The sequence below is a fragment of the Budorcas taxicolor genome, chromosome 5 (genome assembly GCF_023091745.1).
Source record: "Budorcas taxicolor isolate Tak-1 chromosome 5, Takin1.1, whole genome shotgun sequence".
Taxonomy (NCBI): Eukaryota; Metazoa; Chordata; class Mammalia; order Artiodactyla; family Bovidae; genus Budorcas; species Budorcas taxicolor.
In genome coordinates, this window is record NC_068914.1 from 145,744,816 (window position 1) to 145,766,535 (window position 21,720).

The 21,720-nt window shown below is 42.4% G+C and overlaps 1 pseudogene; it reads left to right on the plus strand.

Annotated features, from left to right (window-relative positions):
• Positions 1 to 16,141, plus strand: part of LOC128048489 (antigen WC1.1-like) — a 54,598-nt pseudogene extending 38,457 nt beyond the window's left edge.
• The last annotated feature ends 5,579 nt before the right edge of the window (positions 16,142 to 21,720 follow it).

Below are 21,720 nucleotides of genomic sequence, written 5' to 3' on the forward strand. Positions count from 1 at the left end.
ATTGTTCCATTTCTCTCTCCTCAGACAGCAGGCAGCTCCGCCTGGTGGGCGGAGCCGGTCCCTGCGCCGGGAGAGTGGAGATCCTTGACCAGGGCTCCTGGGGCACGATCTGTGATGACGGCTGGGACCTGGACGATGCCCGTGTGGTGTGCAGGCAGCTGGGCTGTGGAGAAGCCCTTAATGCCACAGGATGTGCTCACTTTGGGGCAGGATCAGGGCCCATCTGGCTGGACGACCTGAACTGTGCTGGAAATGAGTCCCAGGTGTGGAGGTGCCCTTCCCGGGGCTGGGGGCAGCACGACTGCAGACACAAGGAGGACGCGGGGGTCATCTGCTCAGGTCAGCACTCCACACTGTCCACAGGCTGGAGGAGGGATGGGGCCCTGGAGGACGGGGCTCTGAGCCCTGAGGGAGAGATGCTGAAAGGACCAGAGAAGGAGGCTTCCTCCTGTGGAGCCTGTCTTTCCAGCAGATGTAAAAACGGGGTGCTTTCACTGCCTCCTGCAGCAGCTGAGGTTCTGGTCCTTTCTTCTCAGTAGTGTTTCCTGGCAGAGCCTTTTCTCACAGTTTTTCTTAAAATCAGGGCTCACCCTTCTTGTACATAGAGTAGAGAAGTCTTAAAGCCACTGTGCTAGTTTTTGTTTGTTCTCTAACAAATTGCTACATTGTTAGTGGTTTAAAACAACATATTTATTTCCTTACACTTCTCTAGCTTAGATGTCCAGCAGGGATCTCACTGGACTGTGATAAAAGTTTCAGCAGGGCCATGTCACTTCTGAGCCTCTGGGAAGGAATCTGTTTCCTGTCTTTTCAAGCTTCTAGAAGCTGCCTGCCTTCCTTCACTCATAACCCCCTTCTGTTCATCATCAGACCAGCAACCCTCCACCTCTCTGACCATTATCCATATTCAGATCTCCCTCTAACCAGAATGAGGAAAAGGTTCCACTTTAAAGGATAGTGAGTCTAAGAATGTGATTAGACTGTGCTCAGGTGGTTAATCCGCCACATTTCAGGTGACTCTTACCATCCCAAGGACCATACCTTAATCACATATGTAAAGTCCCTTTTGCCAGGAAAGGAAACACAGACACAAGTTCCATGTAGACATTTGTGGGTCCATTATTCTATCTGCCTCCACACTGTCCACATCACATCCCTTTCATACGCTCTCTTAAATGTTTTGTCAGGAAGCAGGTGTCAGCTCCATCTCCCTGCAGGTGTCCAGGTTGGTCTTCCTCTCAGTTCATATCCGCTACGTCATGGTGGTAGAAATATTTAGAAAGACAGACACAAATGGACAATGTCATGTGAAGAGGAGACAAGTTTCCCTCTGGTCATCTAATGGATTTGCTTCCTCAGCCTGGTCACAGATGAATGTTCACAATTTTGGGGAGAGAGGAAGACCCAGAGCACTGAGTGAAGTGCTCACTGTGTCCTGTCTCCTCTCTTTTGGTCTTAGAGTTCCTGGCCCTCAGGATGGTCAGCAAGGACCAGCAGTGTGCTGGGTGGCTGGAAGTTTTCTACAATGGGACCTGGGGGAGTGTCTGCCGCAGCCCCTTGGATGATGTCACCGTGTCCATCATCTGCAGACAGCTTGGCTGTGGGGACAGTGGAAGTCTCAACATCTCTGTTCGTCTCAGGGAATGTTCTAGACCTCGGTGGGTAGATTTAATTCAGTGTCGTAAAACTGATACCTCTCTCTGGCAGTGTCCTTCTGGCCCATGGAAATACAGTTCATGCTCTCCCAAGGAGGAAGCCTACATCTCGTGTGCAGGTGACTTATGTCTGTTTCTGTGTCTGTCCCAACCCTGTAGGATGTTATTAATGAGATTTGATATTTTAAAATCTAAGTGATGGGTTTAAGTTGAGTTTATAAAATGAAGTTTGGATGGAGCTAATTTAATCTACATGTTCCAAACTTGCTTTATTAAAAATTTTAAGTTGATATAATTGATACAACATTATATTTTTTGCTGTGTATGACATAATGCTTATATGTTTGTGTGTATTGATAAATGATCACTACAATAAGTCTAGTTATATCTATATTTATGTATCTGAATATGTAGATCCATATATATAGTTAAATATTTTTCTTACATGGTGAGAATGTTTCAGATGTATTTTCTTGCCATCTTTCAAATAGACAATACAGTATTCACTATAGTCACCATGCTGTTTGTTGTATCTCTTCACCTATTAATTTTATAATTCAAATTTATACCTTTAGATTACCTTTGCCTGCACCAAATCCCCCACTTCTGGCAGCCACCAACTACTCAGCATCTCTGAACTTGCTTTTTGTTTTAATATTACACATATAAATGAGATTACATGGTATTTTTCTTTCTCTGTCTGATTTGTTTCACTTAACATAATGCCCCTTGAGGTCCATCCATGTTGTTGAAACTGGCAAGATTTTCTTCTTTTTTATGGGTGGATATAAGTCTATATTACATTTTCTTTATCCATTCATCAGTGAAGACTTACATTGTTTGACTTACATATAAGACTTACATTACATATAGCAAATATATATTGCTATAAAATACTAAAAGGTAATATTGTTAAAGTGCTGCAGGCAATACGTCAGCAAATTTGGAAGATTCATCAGTGGCCACAAGACTGGAGAAGGTCAGTTTTCATTTAAATCTCAAAGAAGGGAACTGCCAATGAATGGTCAAACTATCTCACAATTGTGCTCATTTCACATGCTAGCAAGGTTATGCTCAAAGCTAGGCATCAGCAGTAAGTGAACTGAGAACTTCTGAGATGTACAAGCTGGGTTTAGAAAAGGCAAAGAAACCAGAGATCAAATTGCCAACATTTGTTGGATCATAGAGTAAGCCAGAGAATTCCAGAAAAACATCTTCTTCATTGACTACATAAAGCCTTTGACCATGTGGATCACAATGAACTGTGAAAAATTCTTGAAGAGATGAGAATGCCAGAGCACCTTACCTGCCTCCTGAGAAACCTGTATGCAGATCAAAACGCAGCAGTTGGAACTGGACGTGAAACAACCGACTGGTTCTACATTGGGAAAGAGTTCGTCAAGGCTGTATATTGTCACCCTGTTCATTTAACGTATATGCAGAGAACATCATAGGAAATGCCAGGCTGGATGAATCACAAGCTGGAATCCAGATTGCTGTGAGAAATATCAACAACCTCAGATACACAGATGCTACCACTCTAATGGCAGAAGGCGAAAAGGAACTAAAGAGCCTCTCATCGAGGGTGAAAGAGGAGAGTGAAAAAGCTGGCTTACAGCTCACCATTCAACACTCTAAAAAATAAGATTATGAGCAGTTCAGTTCAGTTGCTCAGTCGTGTCCAACTCTTTGCGACTCCATGAATTGCAGCACGCCAGGCCTCCCTGTCCATCACCATCTCCCGGAGTTCACTCAGACTCACATCCATTGAGTCCGTGATGCCATCCAGCCATCTCATCCTCGGTCGTCCCCTTCTCCTCCTGCCCCCAATCCCTCCCAGCATCAGACTCTTTTCCAATGAGTCAACACTTCACATGAGGTGGCCAAAGTACTGGAGTTTCAGCTTTAGCATCATTCCTTCCAAAGAAATCCCAGGGTTGATCTCCTTCAGAATGGACTGGTTGGATCTCCTTGCAGTCCAAGGGACTCTCAAGAGTCTTCAACACCACAGTTCAAAAGCATCAATTCTTCGGTGCTCAGCCTTCTTCACAGTCCAACTCTCACATCCATACATGACCACAGAAAAAACCATAGCCTTGACTAGACGGACCTTAGTCAGCAAAGTAATGTCTCTGCTTTTGAATATGCTATCTATGTTGGTCATAACTTTTCTTCCAAGGAGTAACCGTCTTTTAATTTCATGGCTGCAGTCACCATCTGCAGTGATTCTGGAGCTCAAAAAAAATAAAGTCTGACACTGTTTCCACTGTTTCCCCATCTAATTCCCATGAAGTGATGGGACCGGATGCCATGATCTTCGTTTTCTGTATGTTGAGCTTTAAGCCAGCTTTTTCACTCTCCTCTTTCACTCAGATCATGAACTCCTTATTACCAAATTCAGACTGAAATTGAAGAAAGTAGGGAAAACCGCTAGACCATTCAGGTATGACCTAAATCAAATCCCTTATGATTATACAGTGGTAGTGAGAAATAGATTTAAGGGCCTAGATCTGATAGATAGAGTGCCTGATGAACTATGGAATGAGGTTCGTGACATTGTACAGGAGACAGGGATCTAGACCATCCCCATGGAAAAGAAATGCAAGAAAGCAAAATGGCTGTCTGGGGAGGCCTTACAAATAGCTGTGAAAAAAAGAGAGGCGAAAAGCCAAGGAGAAAAGGAAAGATATAGGCATCTGAATGCAGAGTTCCAAAGAACAGCAAGAAGAGATAAGAAAGCCTTCTTCAGCAATCAATGCAAAGAAATCGAGGAAAACAACAGAATGGGAAAGACTAGAGATCTCTTTAAGAAAATTAGAGATACCAAGGGAACATTTCATGCAAAAATGGGCTCGATAAAGGACAGAAATGGTATGGACTTAACAGAAGCAGAAAATATTAAGAAGAGGTGGCAAGAATACATGGAAGAACTGTACAAAAAAGATCTTCACAATCCAGATAATCATGATGATGTGATCACTCATCTAGAGCCAGACATCCTGGAATGTGAAGTCAAGTGGGCCTTAGAAAGCATCACTACGAACAAAGCTAGTGGAGGTGATGGAATTCCAGTTGAGCTCTTTCAAATCCTGAGAGATGATGCTGTGAATGTGCTGCACTCAATATTCCAGCAAATTTGGAAAACTCAGCAGTGGCCACAGGACTGGAAAAGGTCAGTTTTCATTCCAATCCCAAAGAAAGGCAACACCAAAGAATGCTCAAACTACTGCACAGTTGCACTCATCTCACACGCTAGTAAAGTAATGCTCAAAATTCTCCAAGCCAGGCTTCAGCAATACATGGACCGTGAACTCCCTGATGTTCAAGCTGGTTTTAGAAAAGGCAGAGGAACCAGAGATCAAATTGCCAACATCCGCTGGATCATGGAAAAAGCAAGAGAGTTCCACAAAAACATCTATTTCTTCTTTATTGACTATGCCAAAACCTTTGACTGTGTGGATCACAATAAACTGTGCAAAATTCTGAAAGAGATGGGAATACCAGACCACCTAACCTGCCTCTTGAGAAATCTGTATGCAGGTCAGGAAGCAACAGTTAGAACTGAACATGGAACAACAGACTGGTTCCAAATAGGAAGAGGAGTGCGTCAAGGCTGTATATTGTCACCTTGCTTTTTTAACTTCTATGCAGAGTACATCATGAGAAACTCTGGATTGGAAGAAACACAAGCTGGAATCAAGATTGCTGGGAGAAATATCAATAACCTCAGATATGCAGATGACACCACCCTTATGGCAGAAAGATCATCAGCACTTCATGGCAAATAAAAGGGGAGAAAGTGGAAACAGTGACAGATTTTCTTTTCTTGGACTCCCAAATCACTGCTGACGGTGACTGCAGCCATGAGATTAAACGTGTCTTGCTCCTCTGTGACAAACCTAGACAGATTATTAAAAAGAGACATCACTTTGCTGACAAAGGTCCATATGTTCAAAGCTATATTTTTTCTAGTAGTCATCTCTGGACATGAGAGCCGGGTTATAGAAGAAGGTAAAAAGAGTTGATTCTTTTGAATTGTGGTGCTTGGATGCCACAGTTGAATTGAGAGTCGTTTGAGCAGAAAGGAGATCAAACCAATCAATCCTAAAGGAAATCAACCCTGAATATTCATTGGAAGGACTGATGCTGAAGCTGAAGCTCCAATGCTTTGGCCGCCTGATGAGAAGAGCTGACTGATTGAAAAAGACACTGATTCTGGGAAATATTGAAGGCAAAAGAAGAAAGGGGCCACAGGAGATGAGATAGATAGCATCACCAGTTCAGTGGACATGAATTTGAGCAAACTTTGGGAGTTAGTGAAGGACAGAGGAGCCTGGCATGATGCAGTCCATGGGGTTGGAAAGAGTTGGACACAACCTAGCAACTGAATATATGTTGCTGCAGTGAACATTGGGTTTTCAAGTTAGTGTTTTTGTTTCCTTCAGATAAATACTCCAAAGTGAAATTGCTAAATTGTGTGGCAGTTCTATTTTTAATTTTTGATGCACCTCAATACTGTTTCCATAGGGGCTGCATCAACTTACATTCCCTCTAACTGTGCAAAAGCTTTCCTGTCTCTTCACATTCTCCTCAACTCCTGTTATTTCTTCTTTTGGATAAAAGCCTTTCTAGAGGATATGAGGTGATACCTCATTGTGATTTTGATGTGTATTTTCTGATGATTAATAGTGTTGAGCATGTTTTCATGTAACTATTGGCAAGTTGTATGTATTTGGTAAAAAATGTCTATTCAGGTTCCCTGCCCATTAAAAAAAAATCAGATTGTTTGTTTTTTTGCTATTGAGTTGTATGAGTTCCTTGTGGATTTTGGATAATAATCCTTACCAGAAATATAATATGCAAATATTTTCTCCAGTTCCATAGGTTGCTTTTTCACTTTGTTGATGGTTTCCTTAATTGGGCAGAAGCTTTTTAGTTTTATGTCATCACAACTGCTTGTTTTTACTCTTGTTCCCTTTGCTTTTGGTGTCAAATCCAAAAAACCATAAAAAAGACTGGTGTCAAGGATTTTATTTTCTGTGTTTTCCTGTACAAATTTGATGGCTTCAGGACTTTTGATCAAGTCTTTAATTTATTTTGAGTTAATTTTTGTGAATGGTGTAAGATAGTTGTTCAGTTTCCTTTTTTTTGCATGTCCAGTTTTCCCAATGCCATTTACTGAAAAAACTGTCCTTTTCCCACTGTATATTCTTGGCTTCTTTGTCAAAAATTAATTGACCATAAAAATGTGGGTTTATTTGTGGACTCTCTATTCTGTTCCATTGATCTCTGTGTTCATTTTTATACCAATGGCATACTGTTTTGATTAATATACTTTTGTAATATAGTTTAAAATCAGGAAGCATAACACCTCTAGCTTTGTTATTCTTTCTCAAGATTGCTTTGGTATTGAGCATCTTTTGTGGTTCCATGCAAATTTTAGGATTGTTTCTTCTGTATCTGTGAAAATTTCCATTGGAATTTTGGTAAGGATTGCAGTGAATCTGTAGATTGCTTTGGCTAGTATGGGCATATTAATAATATTAGATCTCCCAATCCATGAGCACAGAATATCTTTTCATTTATTTGAGTCATCTTCAGTTTCTCTCATCAATGTGTTTATAGTTTTCAGTGTACATCTTTCACCTCCTTGGTTAACTTTATTCCTAGGTATATTATTCATTTTCATGCAAATGTAAATAGAATTGTTTTCTCAGTTTCTCTTATAGCAGTTTGTTGTTAGTGTAAAGAAATGCATATGATTTTTGTATACAGATTTTTCTTCTACAACTTTACTGAGTGTATTCGTTCTCATATTTTTGCTGACGTCTTTAGTGTTTTCTACATATAATATCATGTAAGGGAGTTTCTTTCCTCATGACTCTGATGGTAGAGAATCTGACTGCAATGCAAGAGACCCAGGTTCAGTCCCTAGGTCAGGAAGATCCCCTGGAGGAAGGAATGGCAACCCACTCCAGTATTCTTGCCTGAAGAATCCCAATGGACAGAGGAGCCTGGCAGGCTGCAGTCCTTGGAGTTGTAAAGAGTCAGCCATGACTGAGTGACTTACACTTTCACTTTTCGATCTGCAGATAGTGTCAATTTTGCCTCTTCCTTTCAGATTTGGATATCTTGATTTTCTTTTTATTGCCTGATGGATCTGGACAGGACTACCAAAACTAAGTTGAATAAAAGTGGTGAGAGTAGACATTTTTGTCTTGTGTCTGATTTCAGAGGAAAAGCTTTTGGTTTTTTACAGTCAAGTATGATGTTAGCTGTGTACTTTTCATATGGCCTTAATTATGTTGAGATGCAGTCCTTCTATACCTACTTTGTAAAAGAGTTTTTACTGTAAGTGGATGTTGAATTTGTCAAACACTTTTTCTGCGTCCTTTGAGGATATGATTTTTACCTTCATTTTGTTTATTTGGTGTATCACATTGACTAATTTGTGAATGTTGAACTATCCTTGTATCCTTGGAACAAATATCACTTGATCATGGTGTACGATTCTTTCTTTGTTGTTTGTTTTTGTTTATTATAGATTTATTATTTTAATTGGATTCTTTTAGTGTATTGTCAAATTCAGTTTTCTGATATTTTGTTGATGATTTTTGCACCTGTATTTATCAGAGTATTAGCCCGTAATTTTCTTTTCTCATGGTGTCCTTATGTGGCTTTGGTATCAGACTAATGTTGGCTTCAGAAAATGAATTTGGAAGTGTTCTTTCCTTCTGTTTTTGGAAGAGTTTGAGAAGGCTCTCCCACTAAATACTGTTACATTGGGAATTGAGATTTCAGCAATAAATTTTGAATGAAATAAATAAAAATGTTGGCGAGGGAGACAAATAGTCAAACCATAGCACCTTATTCCTTCAACATTTCTCTCTCTATTTCTCTTTTCCTTCCCTCCCCCTCCACACACACACACACACACACACACACACACACACACACTCCATTCAGGTACACCTTGAATGGTATGCTGGGTGTTGCCTGAAACCCATAGCTAAGAGAATGTGGGATCAGATACTTCAAAAGCAGAGGCTCACTTCCTTCCTTGTCTCTCTTTGCTAATCTCTTTGTCTTTTTCATTTGGAGGCCAAAGAGGCATTAAACTATGAGACCTTTTATTGGTGATGTTTTTCCTACAACTAAACCCTGTGAATTGAGAGGTGGTAAAGTCTTTGACCATGGAAATGAGCAACCTGCTTACAGAGGTCCTGCCATCGTTTTCTCAGAGGTTCTCTGCATAGAGTGGATAAGAGTTTTGATAGGATGATCTGGAAAGAATATATAAATGTTGATACTTTATGACAGGTATTATTTACCCTTCTGTTTTTTTTTTTAATTTATATTTATTTCTGTCAGCTTCAATTCTTTTATATATATTTTTTTCAGTCTTTTGTTTATTATTTCTGCATCTTCTCAATACAAATTTTTCTCAGTAGCCTTTTTTTTTAACCATTGCAAAAATTTCTGGCTTACTCAGTGTGTACATATATGTGTTCATATGTCTTCTCAGAATTCTACTAAGTCTTTCCTGTATACTTCCTTTTTAAGAGATTCTTAACCAACACTACAGGCTTTTCTGGTGGCTCAGACAGCAAAGAAACTGCCTGCAGTGCAGGAGACCTGGGTTTGATCCCTGGGTAGGGAAGATCCAGTAGAGAAGTGAATAGCAATCCGCTCCATTATGTTTGTCTGAAAAATTCTATGGACAGAGGAGCCTGGTGGGCTGCAGTCCATAGGGTCACAAAGAGTTGGACATGACTGAGCAACTAACACACACACACACATAACCAACACTACATTGTGGAGCAATTATCTCCCAATTAAAAATAAATTTAGAAAAGAGGGTTCCCTTTCACAACAGTAGTCTTCACTTGCCCACTTGTCACACTGAATAATAGGTAAGAGTAGTTTATAATCTATCCAATAATTTTCCATTAAAATTATGTACATGAGATTTTGAATATAAATTGACTCTGTGCTTCTGGCCTGATTATTTTTAATGTGAACTATTATCATAGACTGTTACCATTAATTTATATTTGGATTACTATTTCACTGTTTAGTATGAATTTAGAAAAAGAAATGTTATTTCACTGAATTTTATTTGTCTATTCATTTAATAAATATTTATCAAGCCCCTATGTAAGTATTTAGGAAAGGTTTTCCATAGATATTTGTTGAATGAGTGCACACAATGTGCAGACACTGTCCTAATAGCAGAAACATGGCACATATAAGATATACAAGGTCCTTCTTCTAATGAAAATTTCATTCAGAGGAGTGTGTGTACATTCGTAGATGGCTGTGTTTATATTTGCTGTGGGCTGTGAAGACTGATAATCAAATAAATATTTAAAGTAATTTCAGTTCATGATCAGATGCAGTGAATGTTTCAGCCCAGGAAATAATGAGCCTGTGTTTTCATATGCCATTTGTACTGAGCCATGGACCTTAGATAATCTTACGTGGGGACAGGACCACCCTTAGCTGTTCCTGATCCACTGTTTCCCTATTGTTTGCAGGAAGAAGACCCAAGAGCTGTCCAGCTGCTGCCCCCTGCACAGGTACATCAGCCTGCCCCCTCCCCTGTGGCTCCCAGGGGCTCCTTCCTCTCACCAGGGCAGTCACAGGAGGGGCTGCTGCCTTTTCAGACAGGGAGAAGCTCCGGCTCAGGGGAGGAGACAGCGAGTGCTCAGGGCGGGTGGAGGTCTGGCACAGCGGCTCCTGGGGCACCGTGTGCGATGACTCCTGGAGCCTGGCAGAGGCCAAGGTGGTGTGTCAGCAGCTGGGCTGTGGCCAGGCCCTGGAAGCTCTGCAAGCGGCGACATTCAGCCCTGGAAATGGGAGCATCTGGCTGGATGATGTGCGGTGCGGGGGCCGGGAGTCCTCCCTGTGGGACTGTGCTGCAGAGCCCTGGAGGCAGAGCGACTGCAAGCACGAGGAGGATGCTGGTGTGAGGTGCTCTGGTGAGTGAGGGGCTCAGGCTCCACCCTAGGTGAGCTGAGGCAGCTTGGGGGCAGTGGGCTGGGCCGGGCATGGTGGGGAGTTTGTGTTCAGACATCCCGGGTGCTGGGGCTCTGGTCTAGGACGGGGGAGCTGGGAGGACTGGACACTGATGTTGCGGAGACTGAGGGGTGATTTCAGGCTCAGGAGGGAAAATGTTTGCCTGCGTTCTTGCCAATTCTTCTTCCCCACACTACTGTTTTTCTCTTTAGGTGTAAGGACAACATTGCCCATGACTACAGCAGGTACTGTGATCCATCCACGGGCAGGGGAGAATACTCAAATACTGGGGACCTGTTCTTCGGGCTCTCTGACAACTCAGAAGAGGAAAGAGTCTGAGGAGCCGTGGCTGTTGGGGAGCAGCCAGGGCATTACACTGGGGCAATCCCCTGCCTTGATGTCCAGGGTCAAATATTCTCCTGCCTGGGGTCCAAGGAAGTCTGGTTCCCATGTTGTAGAATCTAAGGAACTCCCACCTGCCCCTGTGTGTTGCTCCTCATCTGTGGGGTGCAGGTCCCAGGACTGTTTGATGCTCTGTCTCCTGAAGCCCAAGGAGAGGGGATGAGCTGGGTCCTCAGAGCCTGTCTCTGCAGGGCAGCTCCCTGACAATCCCCAGCTCTGCCTCGGGGCCATACTGGCCAGAGTGGAGTTGACTTGTCTCAGGACGAGACCTGGGGGAGCCCTGACACTGTCTGAGGCTGAGATGCCATTGTCCGGAGCTCCTGAAAATGCTGACACAGGAGATTTTTCTTTGCCCAAGACTATCTCCAGCCATTTTTCCTGTTCTCCTTAGGGACCTCAAATTCTCTCCCTGGCATTTTCTCCATGCCTGGGGTCCTCTGCCTCATCCTGGGAGCCCTTCTCTTCCCGGTCCTCATTATCCTGGTGACTCAGCTGCTCAGATGGAGAGCAGAGCGCAGAGGTGGGCTGCAGGGGAAACTAAGGACCAGGGAGAGTGTGTGGAGGCAGAAGATGGGGCAGGTGTGAGGAGGGAACCTGGGCCAGGTACTGTTTTGAGTTGCAGACTCCATGTGCTCCGTGCTGAGCTCTAAGGGCTGAGTAGACAGAGGATCTTAGGACTGGGGTGTGAACTCTCATAAGTCTTGGCCTCTCCTGTGAGAACAGACAGAGTTGGTGCTCAGCTGTAATCAGGGTCAGACTAGGGGAGAAGGCACTGACATGGTGCACAGGGTAGGAGATGATGCTGAGGTCCTGGAAGCCCCCATGTGAGCACCAGGGAGATGAAGGTGGGCGGGCTGGATTGGGGTATCTTGGGAAGCTTCTCTGACCTGCTGAGTGATCTCTCAGCCTTATCTAGCTATGAAGATGCTCTTGCCGAAGCTGTGTATGAGGAGCTCGATTACCTTCTGACACAGAAGGAAGGTCTGGGCAGCCCAGGTGAGTGTCTCATCTGCCCTCCTGGGATCTCTGGTTGTCACCACCCCCTGGCTGTGCACATCTTCTCAGCATCTGCAGACCCCATGTGTGCCCCAGGCTCACAGAGACGGCTCCTCCAAAGAGGCAGGATCACCTCTCAGAGCCCTGTGATCTCCCTGCCTCTGTCTACACTGCAGAAGCCAGGCCTGTCCCTTCTCAGCCTTAACAGAGATCCCGTGGGTGTGGGGAGAGTCATTTTGTGTGTTGTGTGATGTTTATCTCCACATGAGACTTTCCCATCAGATTTCTCACTGACTAAACTGCCGTATTACACCAGAGATGGTGAGGACAACAGTGACTACAGATCCGCTCCAGGAATGAGAGGTGGACCTGCCTCAGCTGGGCTTTGGGGAGGAGAGTTTCCCTCAGAGGAGATTTAAGGGGGATGGTTTTCCTTTGGTGGACCAGAGGCATCCCTTGTGTCCAGATGGGGTTCGTCCTTCTCCTTCTCTGGCTGTTCTGTGATGTCTCACGTTGGGGATGGTCTCTGCGACCAGAATCACCACAGGCACACAATGTTTTTAAAAAAATAACATCTGTAAAGCACAATTTGTCAAAGTCCCTTATTAATGCTCAAGGGTGGAAGAGTTGCTTTGAGATATGTAGTTTCCATCAGAAAATATTAAGATATGTAAGATCATGTTTTGGCTTATGGACACATCGAAATGAAACATGGTCTTAGAGAAAAAAGTCTTTTGAAACAAGGAGTGACTGGTGTCTCTATTGAGAAACTCAGAACCTCTGGGTCAGAAGGTATCTTAGGTATTCCCCAGAACAACCCACTTACTGTGGTTTCATACACTCCCTTGTCTGCTCTTGGAACCCCCAGATCAGAGGACTGATGTCCCTGCTGAAAATTACGATGATGCTGAAGAAGTACCAGTGCCTGGAACTCCTCCTGCTTCTCAGAAGAGTGAGGAGGAAGTGCCCCCAGAGAAGGATGATGGGATGAGGTCCTTTCAGACCGGTGAGTGGGGTCAGTTGATCTTCTGCAATCTTTCTATCTGGAAATAGTGAATTTGTGTTCCTCAATGCCCAGCCTCCCTAGAGATTCAAAATATAGGTAATCTCATACATTTGGTAGCATCGTCTTGACCATGTGCCATATTTAATGCTGTCAGACTCCTTGCAAGGAGTGAGGAATCACTCTGCCTTTGGCATTTATGTCTCCATAATGTGACATAAACTTATCACTTTATACTTGCATGAAGATTTATAGATTAGGGAATTTCCTGATGGTCCAGAGGTTAGGATTCTGCACTTTCACCGCTAGGGCCTAGGTTCAACCCTGGTCAAGGAACTATCTGGCAAGCATTGTATCATGGACAAAAGAGAAACTTATCGATTAACCCTAACCCAGTCAATTTAAAGGAAATTAATCTTGAATAGTCATTGGTAGGACTGAGCTGAAATAGAAGCTCCAATACCTTGGCCAACTGATGTGAAGAACTGACTCCTTAGAAAAGACCCGGATGCTGGGAAAGATTGAAGGAAGGAGGAGAAGGAGATGACAAAGGATGAGATGGTTGGATGGCATCACCGACTAGATGGATATGAGTTTGAGCAAGCTCTGGGAGTTGGTGATAGACAGGGAAGCCTGGTGTGCTGCAGTCCATGGAGTCACAGAGAGTCAGGCATGACTGAGTGATTGAACTGAACTGAAACAAATTCAAATGTGGAACAAGTGTTTTAATAATATCTTTGCACTGTCACATAAATGAAGGCAAACCATTCAATATCACAGTAATCCAGGTCTACGCTGAATCAGTAATGCTAAAGAAGCTGAAGTTGCCGTTCTATGAAGACTCTCATGACCTTTTAGAACTATCACCTAAAAAAGATGTCCTTTTCATTATAAGGGACTGGAATGCAAAAGTAGGAAGTCAAGAGATACCTGGAGTAACAGCCAAATTTGGCCACAGAGTACAAAATGAGGCAAGGCAAAGGCTAACAGAGTTTTGCCAAGAGAACGCACTGGTCATAACAAACACCCTCTTCCAAGAACACAAGAGAGGACTCTACATGTGGACATGATCAGATGGTCAGTACCAAAATCATGTTGATTATATTCTTTGCAGCCAAAGATGGAGACACTCTATACAGTCAGCAAAAACAAGACCGGGAGCTGACTGTGGCTCAGATCATGAACTCCTTATTGCCATATTCAGACTTAAATTGAAGAAAATAGAGAAACCCACTACACCATTCAGGTATGACCTAAATCAAATATCTTATGATTATGCAGTAGAAGTGACAAATACATTCAGGGCTTTAGGTCTGATGGGCAGAGTGCCTGATGAATTATGGACGGTGGTTCATGACATTGTACAGGAGGCAGGGATCAAGACCATCCCCAAGAAAAAGAAATGCAAATAGGCAAAATGGCCTCCTTAGAGGCCTCCTAAACCACGAGGAGGCCTTACAAATAGCTGAGAAAAGTGGAGAAGTGAAACCAAAGGAGAAAAGGAAAGATATATCCATTTGAATATAGAGTTCCAAAGAATAGGAAGGAGAGATAAGAAAGCCTTCCTCACTGATCAATGCAAAGAAACAGAGGAAAACAATGAAATGGGAAAGACTAGAGATCTCATCAAGAAAATTACAGATACCAAGGGAATATTTCAGGCAAAGATGGGTAAAATAAAGGACAGAAATATTATGGACCTAACAGAAGCAGAAGATGTTAAGAAGAGGTGACAAGAATACACAGACCTATACAAAAAAATCTTCATGTCCCAGATAATCATGAAGGTGTGATCACTAACGTAGAGCTGGTTATCCTGGAATGTGAAGTCAAGTGGGCCTTAGGAAGCATCACTACGAACAAAGCTACTGGAGGTGATGGAATACCAGTTGAATTCTTTCAAATCCTAAAAGATGATGCTTTGAATGTGCTGCACTCAATATTCCAGCAAATTTGGAAAACTTAGCAGTGGACATGGGACTGGAAAATGTCAGTTTTCATTCCAGTCCCAAAGAAAGGCAATGCCAAAGAATGTTTAAACTACTGCACAATTGCACTCATCTCAAACACTAGCAAACTAATGCCCCAAATTCTCCAAGCCATGCTTCAGCAATACACGAACCATGAACTTCCAGATGTTCAAGCTGGTTTTAGAAAAGGCAGAGGAACCAGAGATCAAATTGCCAACATCCGCTGGATCATCAAAAAAGCAAGAGAGTTCCAGAGAAACATCTATTTCTGCTTTATTAACTAAGCCAAAGCCTTTGACTGTGTGGATCACAATAAACTGATATTTCAGTAGCTGTGAGAAGACACTCATTGTCTAGAAAAGAGTATTTCTCCATCTGAGGGCCTGTGCAGTTCCTGGGGAGGAGATATCTGTGGCTGCCATTGTCTAGAAAACAGTGTTTCTCCATCTGAGGGCCTGTGTAGTTCCTGGGGAGGAGATATCTGTGGCTGCATCTGTGATACTACTTGTGGACATTTGGGAACAGGAGTCAAGTCAGCTAAGAGCAGACTTGGGTTGTGAGTGAGGAATTCAGATTTTTCTTGTTTCCAGTCTCCCTCTTATTGTGAATTTGCATCTATCGCCTGTGAAAGGAGAACATTTAAATTCCTTTTTATGATTCTTACCATTGCTGGGCATCTCCTTGGTATTGTGTTGCATGGAAACAGGTCTCTCAGAGCCCCTGAGCACAGGTCTCCTGTGATGCAGGATTTCCACATGCACTGAGGCCAAGGAGACCACATGAACTGGATCTGAGAGGACAGCTGGGATCCATCCTCACTGGAAGCCTCCTTCCCCACACCTGGGGCGCAGGGATGCTTTGTCATAAGCACTTGCTTGACTACCTTCCACCAGAGGGTTCTGTCCCATCCTCGTGTCTCAGGTCTAATCAAACTTCTCTTTTGTATTTCAGGCTCTTGTCTGAACTTCTCCAGAGAGGCTGCTGATCCTGGGGAAGGAGAAGAGAGCCTCTGGCTGCTCCAGGGGAAGAAAGGGGATGCTGGGTACGAGGATGTTGAACTCAGTGCCCTGGGAACATCCCCAGTGACTTTCTTGTGATGCTGTATTAAATATGAGATGAAGCCTCAGATATTCTAATCGCCTGTATTTCAATAGAGTAGTGCTGACCTGTAATTGTGTCATAAGAAAATTGCTCAAAATGAAATATTCTGAATAAATTAACTTTATGCTGTGCTATTAATTTAGCAAGTTCCATGCCAAATGCTTTTAGAGGATTGGTCCTCAAATGCCATCTTCCTCAAAGGAAATCCAAGATGAGTGAGCTGACCTGCTTTCTCACCTATCTCAGAGGCTAATGAGGGCATGCTCACAAGTGCTCCAGGTCACTCTTAAATAGAAAAGGATGTCAACTTGGTCTACATTCACACACCCCTTCCTAACAAGATGAACTGATGGGAAAAAATAAAAAAACAGTTCTAAACATCTCTGAGTTTGTAGCTTGTTCTTGAACACCAGACTGGGTGTGAGCTTCAAAGTGGAAGCTTGGCTGGTGGGAAAGAATGGATACAGCTTTCCTTATCCTGCCTCAATATTCACAGGCCAATTAAAAATCTAACTGTACATAACTACCTCTTCCTTTTTTATCTCTCATTTATTCCTTTAGTGGATACAGACACCCCTTTGCTCGTCTCCCATGTCTTTTTGATTATCCAATCTTTATAAATCCATTCTTTCTTCTCCATCTCTTCCTACTATTTCTTCAGGATGCTGCTATTTCTTGTCTCTCCAAGGATCTCTCCTTCTAAGTGAATTATATCAGTTCATATACATCTTCAAGTTGATGGAGGGCAAATTGGTGCTCACCCACACCCTGTATTCAGGTGGAACAAGAGGGCAAGAAAGTGGAGACCTAGGCAGAGAGGATCCAGAAGAATGGATAGATAGAAAGATCAGGAACATTTGGCTATTTATGTTTCAGAGATATGGATGGAGGCATCTGACATGACTGATCTCTTAGAGGAAGAATTTCAGACCAAGGGGCTTCTTTGAAATCATCTTTTTTTCAGATGTTTCAAGATTGCTTTAATCTGGTTACTACTAAAAATGTAATTGGGATCCTGCTGTGACTCCTCAAGGTAGAGAGAGGTGTCATGAAGAAGTGGCAAAGTAAAAATTATGTTTATACAGCACTACCCCCGCAACCCCCTTGAATCCCCCACCCCCTGGCCAATTCCGTTGTGGACATGTGGGGAAGCTGCTAAACTAATATAAAACCTGAGAGTGCTGGCCTGATTGTGAGCTGGACCCACCCAATCTCTTGGTTGATGACTCTGGATGGTTTCTAGGGCTCCAACCTACACTCACGCTTGCACTCTTCATAGTTCTAGGCTGTGCTTGGGGATGGGAAGATGCCCAGGGCTTCTTCCAGGGCAGCTCACATGGCTATTCACTTGGGAAGTGATGAAATAGATGACATATGATGAAATAAGGCACACATGCCAAGAAGCTCAGTGAACTCCAAGAAAACACAGATAAACGATTAAATTCAGGAAGACAATATATGAAGAAAATCAGATTTAAAAATATCACCATCATTATTATTGTTTTTAATTTTTGGTTGCACTGAGTCTTTGTTGCTGCACATGGGCTTTCTCTAAATGCAGCAAGCAGGCACTATTATTCTTTGTGGGCAGCATGTTTCTTATGCGAGGGTTTCTCTTATTGTGAACAGGTTCTAGGCATCCAGGCTTCAGGGGTTGCAGCATCACCTCCTACTTGTGATTTGCGGGTCCTAGAGCTCAGGCTCAGTAATTGTTGAGCTAGAGCTCAGTAATTGTTGAGCTAGGGTGTTACTTCACAGAATAAATTCAGAATTTTTAAAAACAGAGATAGAAATCATAAAAAAGGAAGTAAACAGGGAGTCTGCTGAAGGTTTTGTGGTTAGGATTCGATGCACTTGCTGCTGTGGTCTGGATTCAGTGCCATTAGGGGAACTGAGATCCCTCAAGCTTTGCAGTGAGGCAAAGAGAATAACAGAAGGAACAAAACAGAAAAATGAACCAAACAGAAATTCAGATGCTTAAGATTCAGTTCAGTTCAGTGGTTCAGTCATGTCCGACTCTGCAACCCCATGGACTGTGGCATGCCAGGCTTCCCTGTCTAGCACCAACTCCTAGAGCTTGCCCAAACTCATGTCCATTGAGTCAGTGATGCCGTCATCCAACTGTTTCATCCCCTGTTGTCCCCTTCTCCTCCTCCTCTCAACCTTTCACAGCATTAGGGTCTTTCCTAATGAATCGGTTCTTTGCATCAGGTTGTCAGAATATTGGAGTTTCAGCTTCAGCATCAGTCCTTCCAATGAATATTTAGGACTGACTTCCTTTAGGATGGACTGGTTGGATCAGTTGCTTAAGACTACAATGAATGAAATGCAATAAAATGAAAAATGCTACCTAGAGCATCAACAACAGCAGAAGACTCTGTAACTTAGAAGGCAGGACCATTGAGATTACCCTGGTAGGGGACAAAGGAAAAGAGGAATGAACAAGTGTGAAAGAACCTGTGTGAACTATGGGGTAACATTCACAGAAACAACTTGCACATTCTGGAGCCCCAGAAGGTGAAGAGGAGAAAGGGACAGAGATTGTACTTCAAGAAATAATACCAGAAAAGTCCCAAATCTGATGAGATTTAGACATCCAAGTTCATGTAGTTAATAGGTCACTCCTCAGAGTTCATTCAAAATGATCATCCCCAAGACCCACTACTTGTAATCCAGACAAAGAGAGAATTCTGTAAGTAGCAAGAGAAAAGTAAATGCTCACAAAAAAGAAATTCCCTTAAAATATCAGTGGACTTCTTAGTAGAAACCTGACAGTCCAGGAGAGAATGGGATGATATATTCAATCTTATGGAAAAAAAACCAAAAAACCTACCAACCAAGAATAATTTTCTCAGGAAGTTTGTTTTTCATAAATGAAGATGATATAGACTTTCCCAATATAAAGTCAAATCATGACTATCCTGTTGAAGAAAATAACAGTTGATGGAATTCACCAACATTAGGCTTGTCTTACAAGATTGCTGAGGGCTAATTTTTATATGAAAGAATTAGAAATATGCAACATACTTGTCTGGGTCCTTCCCCGGTGGATCCAGGGTAATTCCAAGGTGGGGACGGAATCGGTGTCCTAGGAAAAAACTTAGTTAATTACAGATAGAGAGAGATTAGAAAATTAGTGGCAAAAAAGAGGCTGAACAACTTGGTTTACATGGAATACCAATCACCACCTACGTAGGCCACAGGCGTCTTTCCGTTCTCCCGAGGGAGAGGAGGCACTGAGGCCTCCCCTGTCCAATCTTAGAAGCCCAGGCAAAATTAGTAGGCTTGGTGAGTACCCACGTACCAGATGGTAATTCAGCCAGAAAATAGTACAAGAGAAAAAGAGGCTGAATAACTTGGTTTACGTGGGATACCAATAAAATTCCAAGACAAGGAATTTGCACCATATACATTGGGCCACCGGTGCCACTTGAATATCGGAAGGTGCCCCTCCTTGGGCTCCTTCTCATATGGAACTTAAAAACCGGGGCAAATAAGTAGATGTGGTGGGCACCCATGCTCCAGATGGGAATTCAGCCCAGAAAAATGGGGAGCAAGAAAGAAACGACATGGGGGAATCAGTCTTTCCAGAAACTGATCCCATTTCTTAATTTTTTAGGTATGCTTATATACCTTTTGTTACATGTAGGGATGAATACAGAGTCATGCGGGGGTCAGCAGACCTGACCCTTGTCAAAATCAGGTGCTTCACATAAATGTATAAAAAAGGTTTTAGGGGTTTTACATCATCTTCTGGCCATGAGGCCTGCTGACATTTTATGATCCTTTCTTTTCGATAGCCAAAAAAACTTATTTTTTCCAAGAGTGTTTTTTCTTAAACCAGGCATCACCCTCCAAATAAAGTTGCATTCCTATAGGGTGAGGGTGTAGTGGGTTACAATCAAGAAAGGAATTTATTTAACATAAGGTTAACATGATTAATCTTAAAGGTTAATACTTATTTCTCCTATATGCTAGTTATATTCCTTATAAGGGCAGGGAATATGTATATTTAGCAGCAAACATAAGCCCAACAAATGAAAATCCTTTCACCAATGTTCCGCTTAAGATCTATTTAGTCTTAAGATAGTGATAAAGTTACATTTTTGCATATCAAGGACACAGTGATTTATAACAAAGTACAGTGATCTATTACAAAAGAGAAAATTCATCAACTCAAAAAGTCTAGTATTGCTAACATCAAAAACTACTATATTTCCTTTTCTATATTCCAAATACATTGATTAATATATTCCCAGGTGCCTAAGGATATGGAAGCCTGGTGGCAATCATCAAATCAACAATGAGAAAAGCCCTATGCTAATTAAGACTTTCAAAATACTCCAAGCTCTCTGTGCTGTTTATGATTGAGAGGTAGTAAACAATCATGTGCCTAGTGGCAGGAGTATGGATAATCCTGTCACATAAGCTAGTCTGCTGGCAGAGAGATTTGACTTGAGACACCCTTGTCACACCCAGGGCAGGGAATTAGCAGCAATTATTGGCACAACGAATGAAAAGCCCTTCACCAATATAATTCCTAACCAACCCACTATACTAACAATTTCCAACTTCCCAAAAGAATCTGCCTTTAGTATGTCTAAAACATCTCATGCCTCTCATGATTGGGAGGCTGTAAACAATCACATGTGGCCTGATGAACCCCTACAGGCAGGCTAGATAACCTTCAGAGGAGTTCCTAAGTTGAAACACTCATGTCACGCCCAGGAATTTTTATTGACTTAGAGCTGTAAGCTAACTCCTTCCCCGAGAGAGATAATGGGGGTCAGCCCCCCGTAAAGTAAGAGGTATAGGTGAGAGCATAAAACAGTAAAGTAGGTAGACTCTGGTTTTGGGGGTAGATGCTCGGGAAGGGGGGGTTTCCTGAGGCTTGATCATGCCTTTGCGTATGCCAAGGCCTCCTTCCTCATGACCTTTGCCATGGGCGGAGTTCCTCACGCTGGCTCCAGGCACAGACTTGTAAATGTAAATACTGAATCCAATTCAGCATACTCTAACACTGTAATATGGTAGTGTGCTAACCAGTTAGCTTTAGTCTAAAGTATTAAAATAGCTATAGAGAAAAATATTTTGTTAGTGGATATACAATATATAGAGAGGTAAACTGACATCAAAAACAAAATGCATAGAAGAGGATAAAAAGGTAGAGCTTTTGCATGTAATTGGAATTAACTTGTTATCACTGTAGTATATACTGTTGTCTCTCTAAGATGTTTTATGTGACCCATGTGGCAACAAAAATGTAAAAACCTACATTTTTCAGAAAAAGTAATAAGAAGGGACTCAAAGAGCAACTTTATACAAAATTATCAGTTCTCAGTTCTAACTGATGTGCAGAACAGTTGAGTTGTCCTGGTCTCCACATCATCTTTCAAGATCAGCCCAAGAGGACTCTCCTTCAAAAAGTGAAAGACTAATTAAGCTGTCTGTTATTTTAAGCCAAAGAAATCTTTTGGCCCCTCATCTCCTTCCTTATGTCATATCGATGGTGCAGCTGTACTTTTTCAATTGCAAATTTTCTTCCTCTGATATTGCTGTGTGATTTTAATGAAAA